General features: G+C 45.6%; 1 pseudogene; it reads right to left on the bottom strand.

Moving 5' to 3' along the window:
* Positions 1–1,413: 1,413 nt before the first annotated feature.
* Positions 1,414–2,956, bottom strand: LOC136324186 (medium-chain specific acyl-CoA dehydrogenase, mitochondrial pseudogene; annotated as a pseudogene).
* Positions 2,957–10,280: the final 7,324 nt, after the last annotated feature.

Genomic DNA, 10,280 nt, shown 5'->3' with positions numbered 1-10,280 from the left:
CACAGCAGCCCATGACTGCATTGTTTTTCTGCCTGTTGCTGCTATTACTTTGAGTCCTAGTGAGAGAGGAAACTCCAAGAAGTTCATTACCCTTTGTTGTGTATACCCTTACTTTCCTTTTATCATGGTTTCCTCAACTACTTACTTTTCCTGTACAGTTTAAACTCCACATTTATAGACAAATTTTCCAATCAACACCTGTTCTTCTTTTTGTTCTTAATGTTGTCTGTGTCTTTTTCTCCTTAATTATTCCTAAGTCTGGATTATTTTATATGTTTTTTATTGAACTGACTTTTTGTTTCATTGATCATCTGTACTGTTTTTCCTCCCTTGCTTTGGTTGTTTCTATTTCAATAATTTCTCATTTTAACTTCATTAGTTTCTTTCTTCTACTTCCTCTGGGCTTATTTTATTCTTTTTCTAGCTTCTTAGATTGAAATTTTAGTGATATCACTCCTTACTTTTAAAGTAGTGAGGACAGTTCAAGCTATTAATTTCCCTCTGAGTACTGCTTTGGCAGTACCTCACAGATCTGATATCCACTCATTCAACAAATATTTGTTAAGTATCTATTATGTACCAGGAACTAAGAAATGGTGCTCTCACTGTCATACAGTTCTAAACAGTGTGATTTCCATTTGGAGTTCCCTTTAACCCATGAGTTATTTACAAGTGTATTTCTATTTCCAGGTGTATGGATTTGGGAGGAGAAGCTAGCTTTCTATAATTGAATTCAAGTTGTTTTGTATTCTAGTCAGAGAATATGGTTTCCTTGATGGCATTTCGGAATTCATTGAGATTTCCACTGCTTGCTATTTTTTCTTTTCTTTTAATTTTTATTTAAGTTTCTTTTCAGAATGTATGCACATGAAATGCCATAGTGTACAAGAGACCAAGGGCTACCCAGATACCCATAAGATCATATCAAAATAAGGCAAATTTGTTCCGGGATGATGCTCTAACCAACTGAGCTATCTGGTCAGGGCTAAGGTAAATTCTATTCATTTATTTTAAATAAGATTTTCGAGTAACCTGTTTTCGTATAATGAAAGAATATGAACATCAAATTTTTTACTATTACTGTACAAAACTGAAAACAAATCCATTCCAAATTGAAGGAAAACAAACTCCTCTAATAAAATATCACTGTCTATACAAAGTCACTGACAAGCTATTTGATGGTATCCAATTCCTACAATATTTTCTCAATGTGAATTTTACAACATCCTGAATACTTTGATAAACCCACTTTCTGTCATTGGAAAAATACTGAAATTCCAAGAAATTTGGTACTTTAATTTTAAGAGGTCTATATAACAAAACAAACATATTTTTCAAGGTTAATATAATTCAAGTACAATGGTACTGAAGACAACACATAATTTTAATGAAACCAAATTTATTTGAGGAAAAGCAAGTCATAAAGTTAAACAAAGGTAAAACTACTATTAGAACCAGTGCATATTTAGTTAAGAATACTCATTGTAAGATTTTCACTAGGAAAAACCTTAAATCTCTTTTTTCTGTAGCTTAGTGAATTACGTTCTTTTTAGGCAACAATTAATCATGTTTCCGCAGTGATCTTGTTAATTCTTATACTTGCCAATGTGTTCACGGGCTATAATAAGCCTTTGAATTTGTGCTGTGCCTTCATAAATCTGGTAGATCTTGGCATCTCTCATTAGTTTTACTACAGGATATTCTGTATTGAATCCATTGCCTCCAAAAATCTGCACAGCATCAGTAGCTATCTGATTTGCAATATCTCCAGCAAAGGCCTTTGCAATAGACGCATAATAGGTATTTCGACGACCAGAATCAACCTCCCAAGCTGCTCTCTGGTAGGCTAATCTAGCTAATTCAACCTTCATTGCCATTTCAGCCAGCAAAAATGATACTGCTTGGTGCTCTATAAGCAGCCTTCCAAAAGTTTTTCTCTCCAGGGCATACTTGGTAGCTTCATTCAAAGCTCTCCGTGCTAATCCCACAGCACCAGCTGCTACTGGAGGTCTAGTTCTATCAAAAGCTCCCATTGCAATTTTGAAACCAGCTCCTTCCAATGAGTTTTCTTAACTAAATTAAACTTAATTAAAACATTTTCTTTAGGCACTTTCACATCTTCAAAGACAATTCCTCTTGTAACTGAACACCGCTGGCCCATATTTAACTCCTTTCTTCCAATCTGTATGCCAGGGGTGTCTGCTTCCACAATAAATCCAGTAAAGGCTTTACTAGCAGAAGAAGCCTTGGGATCCGGATCAGAACGAGCCAACAAAAAATACCAATTAGCTTTTCCTCCATTGGTTATCCACATTTTCTGACCATTAATAATATACTCATTTCCCTTCTTTTCTGCTTTGGTCTTTATACCAGCTACATCAGAGCCTGCTCCAGGTTCTGCTACACAGTAGGCACACCTCAATGGCTCTTCAGTCACCCTCCCCAAATACTTCTTTTGTTGTTGATCATTTCCGGCAATAATAACAGGCATTTGCCCCAAAGAATTTGCTTCAATGGCAGTCTGAACTCCTGTACATCCATAAGCTAATTCTTCAGTAATTAAACAGGAATCCAAAGTTCCAAGCCCAAGGCCTCCACAACTTTCTGGAATGTGTGTATTCATTAAACCAAGTTCCCAGGCTCTTTTAATTAGGGGGACAGGGTACTCGCCAGTTTTATCATATTCTGCTGCAACCGGGATTATTTCTTCTCTGGCAAATTTACGAGCAGTAGCTTGAAATTCTTTCTGCTGTTCAGTGAACTCAAAATTAAATCCCAATCCTCGCGCATGTTGTAGGGCAGCTTTTGTACGTTGTGATCTCAAGTCAAAACGAGAAAGACTTCTCAGGACCCCGCAGCTCCGCCGGAACAACGCTGCCACGTTGACTCGCTGTCCTGCTGCTCCGTCCTTTGCTCACTAGGTAGAACCAGGGCGCAGACCGGGGGCTCAAGAGACCGGGGAAATGGGCTATTTTTTCTTAACATTTAAAAAAATTTAAGTATAATACACACTCAGAAAAGTGAATGCATATTAAGTATATAGCTTGATGAATTTTCAAAAAATATATAGATACTTATGTCCCCATCCTACGGATCAACACACAGAACATTACCAGACCCCAGAAGACTTCTTGTTCCCTCCTAGTCAATACCCATTATGATTAGTTTTTCCATTTGTAAGTTTTTAAAACTCTTATAAAGGAATAAGTGTAATTTTTCTATGCTACTGTAAATCTTATTTGGGTCATGGTACGCTATAAGAGTATCTTTCCTGTATGACTAAGTCAAATAAATTTGGGGCTTTAACTCCAGTAGCATTGCCCCTCCCATTAGCTCTCCTGGCCCCATTATGTTCCAACTTAGAAAAATCCTAGACCCCAGATCTCTCAGTGTCCCAACCCCATCACCCTGGTTCCTCCAGGAGCAAGTCCCTGGTATCTGCAGTTTAGTAAGTATCCTCAAGTGCTTCTGCTGCTCATCCAGGTATGGAAACCTTCCTGGATTCCTTGTTTCCAGAGGCTATGGACCAGTGAGGTTAATTATCACCATTTCAGGCATCCCAAGTCCTTCTCTGAGGACCGCAGTTACAATTGCGTTCTTCCCCTACCCCATTCCCTCTTTGCATTTGCTCCTAAAAGCCCAAGTAAAGAATGTGATGGTTTATCAGAACTACCAATAAATTTGGGTGGATCTAGTCCCTTTCCTCATCACACCTACGGGAAAACTGAGGTCAAGGGGATGACCTCACACGAAGGTAGTCAGGGAAGAGCCCTGTCCTCCCTAGCTCTGCAATAAGAAAGCTCTGCAGAGGAAAGTCCTTAATCCCAAGTCTCCTGAGAGGATTAGTGTTCGGGAAGAAGCCTGTGTTTTCAGAGAACTTTGGAATCAGAGATACCTGAGGTCAAATCCCCGCTCCTTTCCTTGAAACAAATAAATGTAGGTTTCTGAACCTCAGGTTCCAACCGTGAAAGTAGGATTAGAGAGATGTTAGGATTAAAGCTAACATACAAGAAGTACCTGGCACATGGTATATGCTGAGTAAATGAATATGATTGTCATTAGGGGAATCTAGGTCACCAAGGAAGTCCTGTCTCACAGCCTGGAATACAGGCTGGTGGCAGAGGTGGAGTGAGGAAGGAATGCTGGCTTTGCTTTCCCTACTGTCTTTAGGTCCTTCCTTCCTTTTGTGACCTGCATGCCTGAACTCCAAGTTCACCTTGGAGCTGTTCCATTGGACACACATTTCCTGAGCAGTAACTGTGGGCTGGGTCCTAGGAGGGTTCTGCCCTCCAGGAGCACCTAGCGTGGTAGACAGCCGGCATGTGTACGGAGAGCTGCAGTACAGAGGGCGAAGTGAGAGTCCCGGGGAGGATGGCAGTCTGAGGTGGCCTGAGGGGCCGAGGTGGGTACGGGCGGGGAAACACACAGGGTCACTGCAAGCCTGGAAGTTTACAGAGGGGCAAGCGGAGGGGCAGGGACTGGGGCAAACACTCCCAGGAGCTCTAGTCTCCCTGCCTCGCCATCTATTTTAGAGTATATCTTTCAAGTAAAGTTGGAGTGATACAGCATCACAAAGAGCCCAGTGTACATGCAAGAGCTTTGTATGAACTTGTAGGCACGAAGCAAATCAAATGTGTCAAACAAACTGAGAATCATGAAGTCTTTTGTCTGCCCATCTACGCTAATATTTCACAAGGGAGGACACCTCCCACCCCCAGAGAAGTCCATGTAAATTTGTGTTAAGAAGTGGTTTTTACAAAGCATTTTGGTTTCAAAATCACATCCGTGTGGACATCGGATGCAAGAGCGATAGCTCACTGGAGACAGTATTGGGCTCTTTCAGGGCTAAGGCTTGAGCTTGGTGTGTGGGACTGGGGAATCAGGATACCTGTGTTCTAGCGGTCCGTGCCTGACTTGCTCTGTGATCTGGGCAACACCTGTCCCTCTCAGGACCTCAGCATCCCTGTCTGTGAAATGAAAACATTAGGCTAATTGCCTCCCAGGCCTCCAGATCCAGGGTTCTTGAATCCTGCCAACATTTTTTGGATACTTGTAACAGCCCTGGAAGGTATATAACATTGTGCCCATTTTACAGATGGAAAGTCATAGCTCGAAAGAGTAAAGAGTCAGAAGTCACCAAAGAGTCAGAGGCTAAGCCAGGCTAAGACTCGGAGCCCCATGCCTCTCCTGAGTATAACTCCTAGAAAGCTGTGCGTGTACACGTGCGTGTACATACATGTGTGTGCACCAGGGCTCATGTTTCCACATGTGCCCCAGAGCTGCCCTGCTGTTGTTCCTGGATGTTGCATGTGCAGACTTGTTGGCGGGCCTGCCTGTTCCAGGCAGATCCACCCTGTGAGAGGGGGGAGAAAAGGGGTGGAGGGAGAAAGCTACACCTACATTTTTGCGCTGCCCACTGATTTCAGCTGCTGTGTACTTAGCTCAGTCTGAGTGACGCCATACAGGGGCAGTGGACCGGAACGCTCCCTCCAAGCATCACCACTGACAAGCTCATCTCACAGCAGGGATTCAGGCCCACAGGAGCATTCACGGCCCTTCTTGCACATGTACACAGAGACATACACACATACAGAAATGCACGCTCACGAACGTCCTTAGCAAGTGTTTTCCCCTCTCTGGTCCCAGTTTTCTCTTCAGTAAAATGGAAGGCAACTCTTTGTCTTGCCAGAGGATCCTCTGAGTTCCGAGACACTGATGTTGCCTTTGCAAACTGTAAAGCACTGGGAAGGCCCTGCTGAGATACTGCTTGTCCGGCCTGCCCACACAAATGTCAGAGAACAGGCCTCTTTCCTTTTCTTCACAGAATAAAATAAGCCACGTGAGCTGCCTTTAAATGAGATTAATTCCCTCTAGTTTTATCCTAATATCAAGTTGGTGATTGTAACCTCAGAATCACACTGGTGTGCTCCCCCCATCATAGCTGGGATGGTCTGGTGCAGAAGACACCAATTCAAAAAGATGGCGTTATATGGAGGCGGCTAATGGAATGGACTTAGGAACCAGGCTCGAGTCCTGGGTCTACCCCTTGATAGCTGAGTATGTTGCCTGGGATGTGCTGTTTGTTTTGTGCCTTGGGTTCCCCATCCTTCAGGTGGGGTGACTATAGTACCTATTCTACTGTGTACTGATGAGTATCTGCACATACAAAACTCCTCGATAAGAGTGGTTAATTTTTTTCTTGGAAGCAGGGTAGATGATGATGGACATATTCAAGGTCACTCAGCAATTCATTGCCAGTGCCAAGGCTAACCTGAGGCCTCCCACGCTCCCTTCCCCCAGTCCATATGGCTCTGTTGTTGGAGGAAAGGGCATCTACTCTACCCCAACTCTTGCCCACGGCCTTGTCTGGGAGGTTGTAATGAAAGAAACCAGGCTGTAGCCAGTTAAGGAAAAAGGAGGGCCCTCAGCACCGCTCTACCTGCACTGGCATCCGCTTCCCTGTCACTGTGCCTGGACACAGGTGCCCAGGGGCTGCAGGGACCCATGGATTTATCAGGCAGGGAATAAACTAAATGAAAAATTGGGCTCCAATGCCTGCTTTTCCCTGACAAGCAGGGTGACCCAGCCCAGTCACTTTAGCTCTCTGAAGCTTTGGAGACAACACTGGTTGCAGTTCTTGAAGCCAGGGTTTGATACGATCAGAAATGTCTCACATTCCAAAGGAGGTCAGCAAAAAGCATCAGTCGGCTTGGTGAAGGTATGAGGCGAGATCAAACATGGAGACTGACTCTAACCTACCAAGCTGCTAAGAGCCATCATAGGAGCTTATTGTTGAAATATTACGTAGGGGAGCAATTTTATTTGCAATTCAAATACGCACAAGAAGCCAAGACGCAGAAGTCCAGGCAGCTGTGTCTGTTCTGCAGGCAGCTGCTCCGAGGGTGAGGTTGGAGAGTGTCACTGTGGTGCAGAGTGGACGGAGCACTTGGGCCTTGGCGTTAGGCCGCCCTGGGCTTGAACCCGTGCTGAGCCACTTCCCATAGCAAAGTGACCTTAGGAAAGCCCCTCAACTCTCTCAGCAGGGTCATGTACTGTGCTGCCGGGGAAAGCGCCGGGCCCATAACTCAATAAATGGAAGATCTCGGTCTTATTTAGGACCCTTTTGGTTTGGGATGACAGAAATAAAACTCATGCCACCTCAAGAAAGCATTATATTGTTCTAAGAAACCAAGAAGAACAGGGTGAAGCTGGCCTCAGGGAAGTCTAGGACCCAGATCTCAGACACCGAGACACTCTCCTCTCAGCTTCTCGTCTCTAGTGGCTGGCTTCACCCCCCCCCCCACACACACACACAGATTGGCTTCTCCACCAACTAAAAATATCCCAAGAAAGGACTCTCATTGGCCTGGCTTGGGTCCCACGCTAGTTACTGGACCAATAGCCAGGAGGACAGAATCCTCTGATTGGTTCAGCCTGGGTCATGTGCCTAGAGCATCAAGGAATGCCTTCCCAGAAGTAACAGAGGAAGGGAATGCTGCTTAGCTTTCTTCTCAGAGTGCAAGCACAGGGGTGAAGTAGGGGAACAGTTCTCTACCCTCGGTGCTGGGGATGGCATGAAGCCCCTTCTTACAAGTGCTACCTCCCCTGGGTGTGCTTTTGGTACCATGTTTACCCTAAAACCTACTCTTTGTAGAAACAGCTCTACTTAATACAGCTTAATGCTGCCTAAATCCACCATCTTCAGCTGCTGTTTGCAGAGCTTACAAAGCAGCGCTCACGGCAGAGGAAGCCCAGGCACAGTGCGGTCTCACTGCAGGGCCCCGAGTAGCTCTTTTCCCACACCAGCCCATCGTCATCAGCGGCAGCAGGACCCTGGTCTTCGTGTCCCCAACCGACCCTGGGCTGCAGGTCTCAAGGAGATCGAAGCGTGTTGTACTTAAAGCAAAGAATGATAATGCTGGAAGGGACCGCGGGAACCACCCGGCCCATTTCACAGGTGGGGAGACTGAGCCACAAGAGGGCAAGGGGCCAGTTTACACAAGGACACAGAGCTTCTTCGGGAACTCTATCTTCTTAATTGAATGCCGTCAGCCTGTGGTCATCAACAAATATTAGGAGAAGGAATGAACTGACATTTGAATCCGGACTTCTAGATTCTCAGAGGATGATGACAATGATGACAATGACGATGATGATGCTTAATTCCCATATTATTTCTGTGTCATTCCATTTCCTCTTGAACCTAAAAATCTTAATGTCTAGATCTAAAGTCATTTCCCACCCTAAGAGGATGGATCCTTGGCCAGGACGGGTAGGAGCATGTGTAGGCGCTGAGATGACCAAAATGTGCACGATTGTCCCAGAAGTGAAGAAGAGCTGGCATGTCGGACCGGAGCAGGCAGATGAGGATGAACAGGTCAAGGAGAAGTGACTATATACTCACCAACTTTGTACAGTGTGTGTGACCAGCAGGGCAAGGAATCCATCTCCATCTGCTGGGTGAGGAAACTGAAACTCCAAGGAAACTGCCCAGCCTTCCTCACCTCCCTACCCCACACCCCAGCGCACTGTGGAGGAGCTCTGACTCTTTCTCAGGGGTAGGGTTTTAGTCTGGCTCACTGACCCCCTGTGGTAGATACTTCAGGGCCCTGCCCATATGCCCTCAGCGCCTGCCACTCTGCCCCGCCTCCCTGCCCGTCAGTCCTTGCCAGCACAGACCAGACATGTTGGGAAATTAACAGCCCCCCCCCCGAAGCAGTCCTCAATCCGTGGTTAACACAAGTTGGGGGGTACACACTCTAGCTGCCTCGCCCTCAGGTGGGATGATAGCCAGGCTGAGCACACAACCTTAGTATTTCCCAGAGCCCCAGCGCAGTCGAGCTCCAGCTGCCACAGCGGCACTCGCTTGATAATGTGCCTTCCATTCTTTCCCTTCCCTGCTTGACCATCATGCTCCCTGACAGCATTTCCTGGGATCCCCTCCCAGATAAACTAAGTGCACGTGTATCTTTGTCTTATAATCCGCTTCTAGGGCTGTGGTTTCCAACCTCTTTCATCTCATGGCACACATTAACTAATTGCTAAAATTCTGCAGCACACCAAAAAATACATTTTTTTTCTGATCTGACCAAAAAAGAGTAGGCGTAATTTTGACTCATTCACATCAGACAGCTATTGTTGTGTTGGCTGTGGTCATTTTTTTATTTAACAATGAAAGGAAAAATACTTCGGCGCCCTGACTAAACAGTCAGGCACTGCGTGTTCTAGAAGTTCTTACGGCACCTCAGCGTGCCTCTTGTGGTACAGCAGCTGAACATCGCTGTTCTAGGGTAACCCAAACTAAGATAATCACCTTCCTTAAAAAAAAAAAAGAGGTGGATCAATTGGCTAAGAAACGACAAATACAGCCTATTAGAAGTAAATCCAAGTCGGGTCTACAATGCCACAACGCCTCCTCACTACCTGCCTGCCCCTTTCCCGGCCCTGCCCTCACCAGTCTTGCAAGTTTCTCCACCGCCCATTAAGGAGGTCATTACCTATGAGGGTGTCACAGGTCATGCTACTGAGAACCAGCACCATGCAGGGCTGACTCCATCCCTGAGCCCTGGGTGACAGTTTCCCATGGCTCTGACAAGGTGCCAGGAATGAGTTGGCACATGCCCCGCCTTCTCAGGCAGGCGGTTGGTCTGGGTCTGTAGCACGCATGAGTCGAACCTCATGTCACACCATTGCTACATTGACACCCCTCTACAACAGGGGTCCCCAAACTTTTTACACAGGGGGCCAGTTCACTGTCCCTCAGACCATTGGAGGGCCGAACTATAAAAAAACTATGAACAAATCCCTATGCATACTGCACATATCTTATTTTAAAGTAAAAAAACAAAACGGGAACAAATACAATATTTAAAATAAAGAACAAGTAAATTTAAATCAACAAACTGATCAGTATTTCAATGGGAACTATAGGCCTGCTTTTGGCTAATGAGATGGTCAATGTGCTCCTCTCACTGACCACCAATGAAAGAGGTGCCCCTTCCGAAAGTGCGGTGGGGGCTGGATAAATGGCCTCAGGGGGCTGCATGCGGCCCGCGGGCCGTAGTTTGAGGACCTCTGCTCTACAAGATGAACTATGCCTTGGCCTGAGAACCAGAGTCATGGAGTCATGGAGGGCTAGAGCAGGAGAGACCCACACGGACCGGGTACCTTGTCTAACCTCCCCGTTGTAGCAGGGAGGGGTGAGACTTGGGGTCTTGTCCAAGGTCATACAAAGCATCAAGAGTGGAACAGGCATGAACCCAGGCTTTCTTCTTGTATTC

This window comes from Saccopteryx bilineata, chromosome 2, assembly GCF_036850765.1.
Source record: "Saccopteryx bilineata isolate mSacBil1 chromosome 2, mSacBil1_pri_phased_curated, whole genome shotgun sequence".
Classification (NCBI taxonomy): Eukaryota; Metazoa; Chordata; class Mammalia; order Chiroptera; family Emballonuridae; genus Saccopteryx; species Saccopteryx bilineata.
This window is presented reverse-complemented; position numbering and strand designations above follow the sequence as displayed.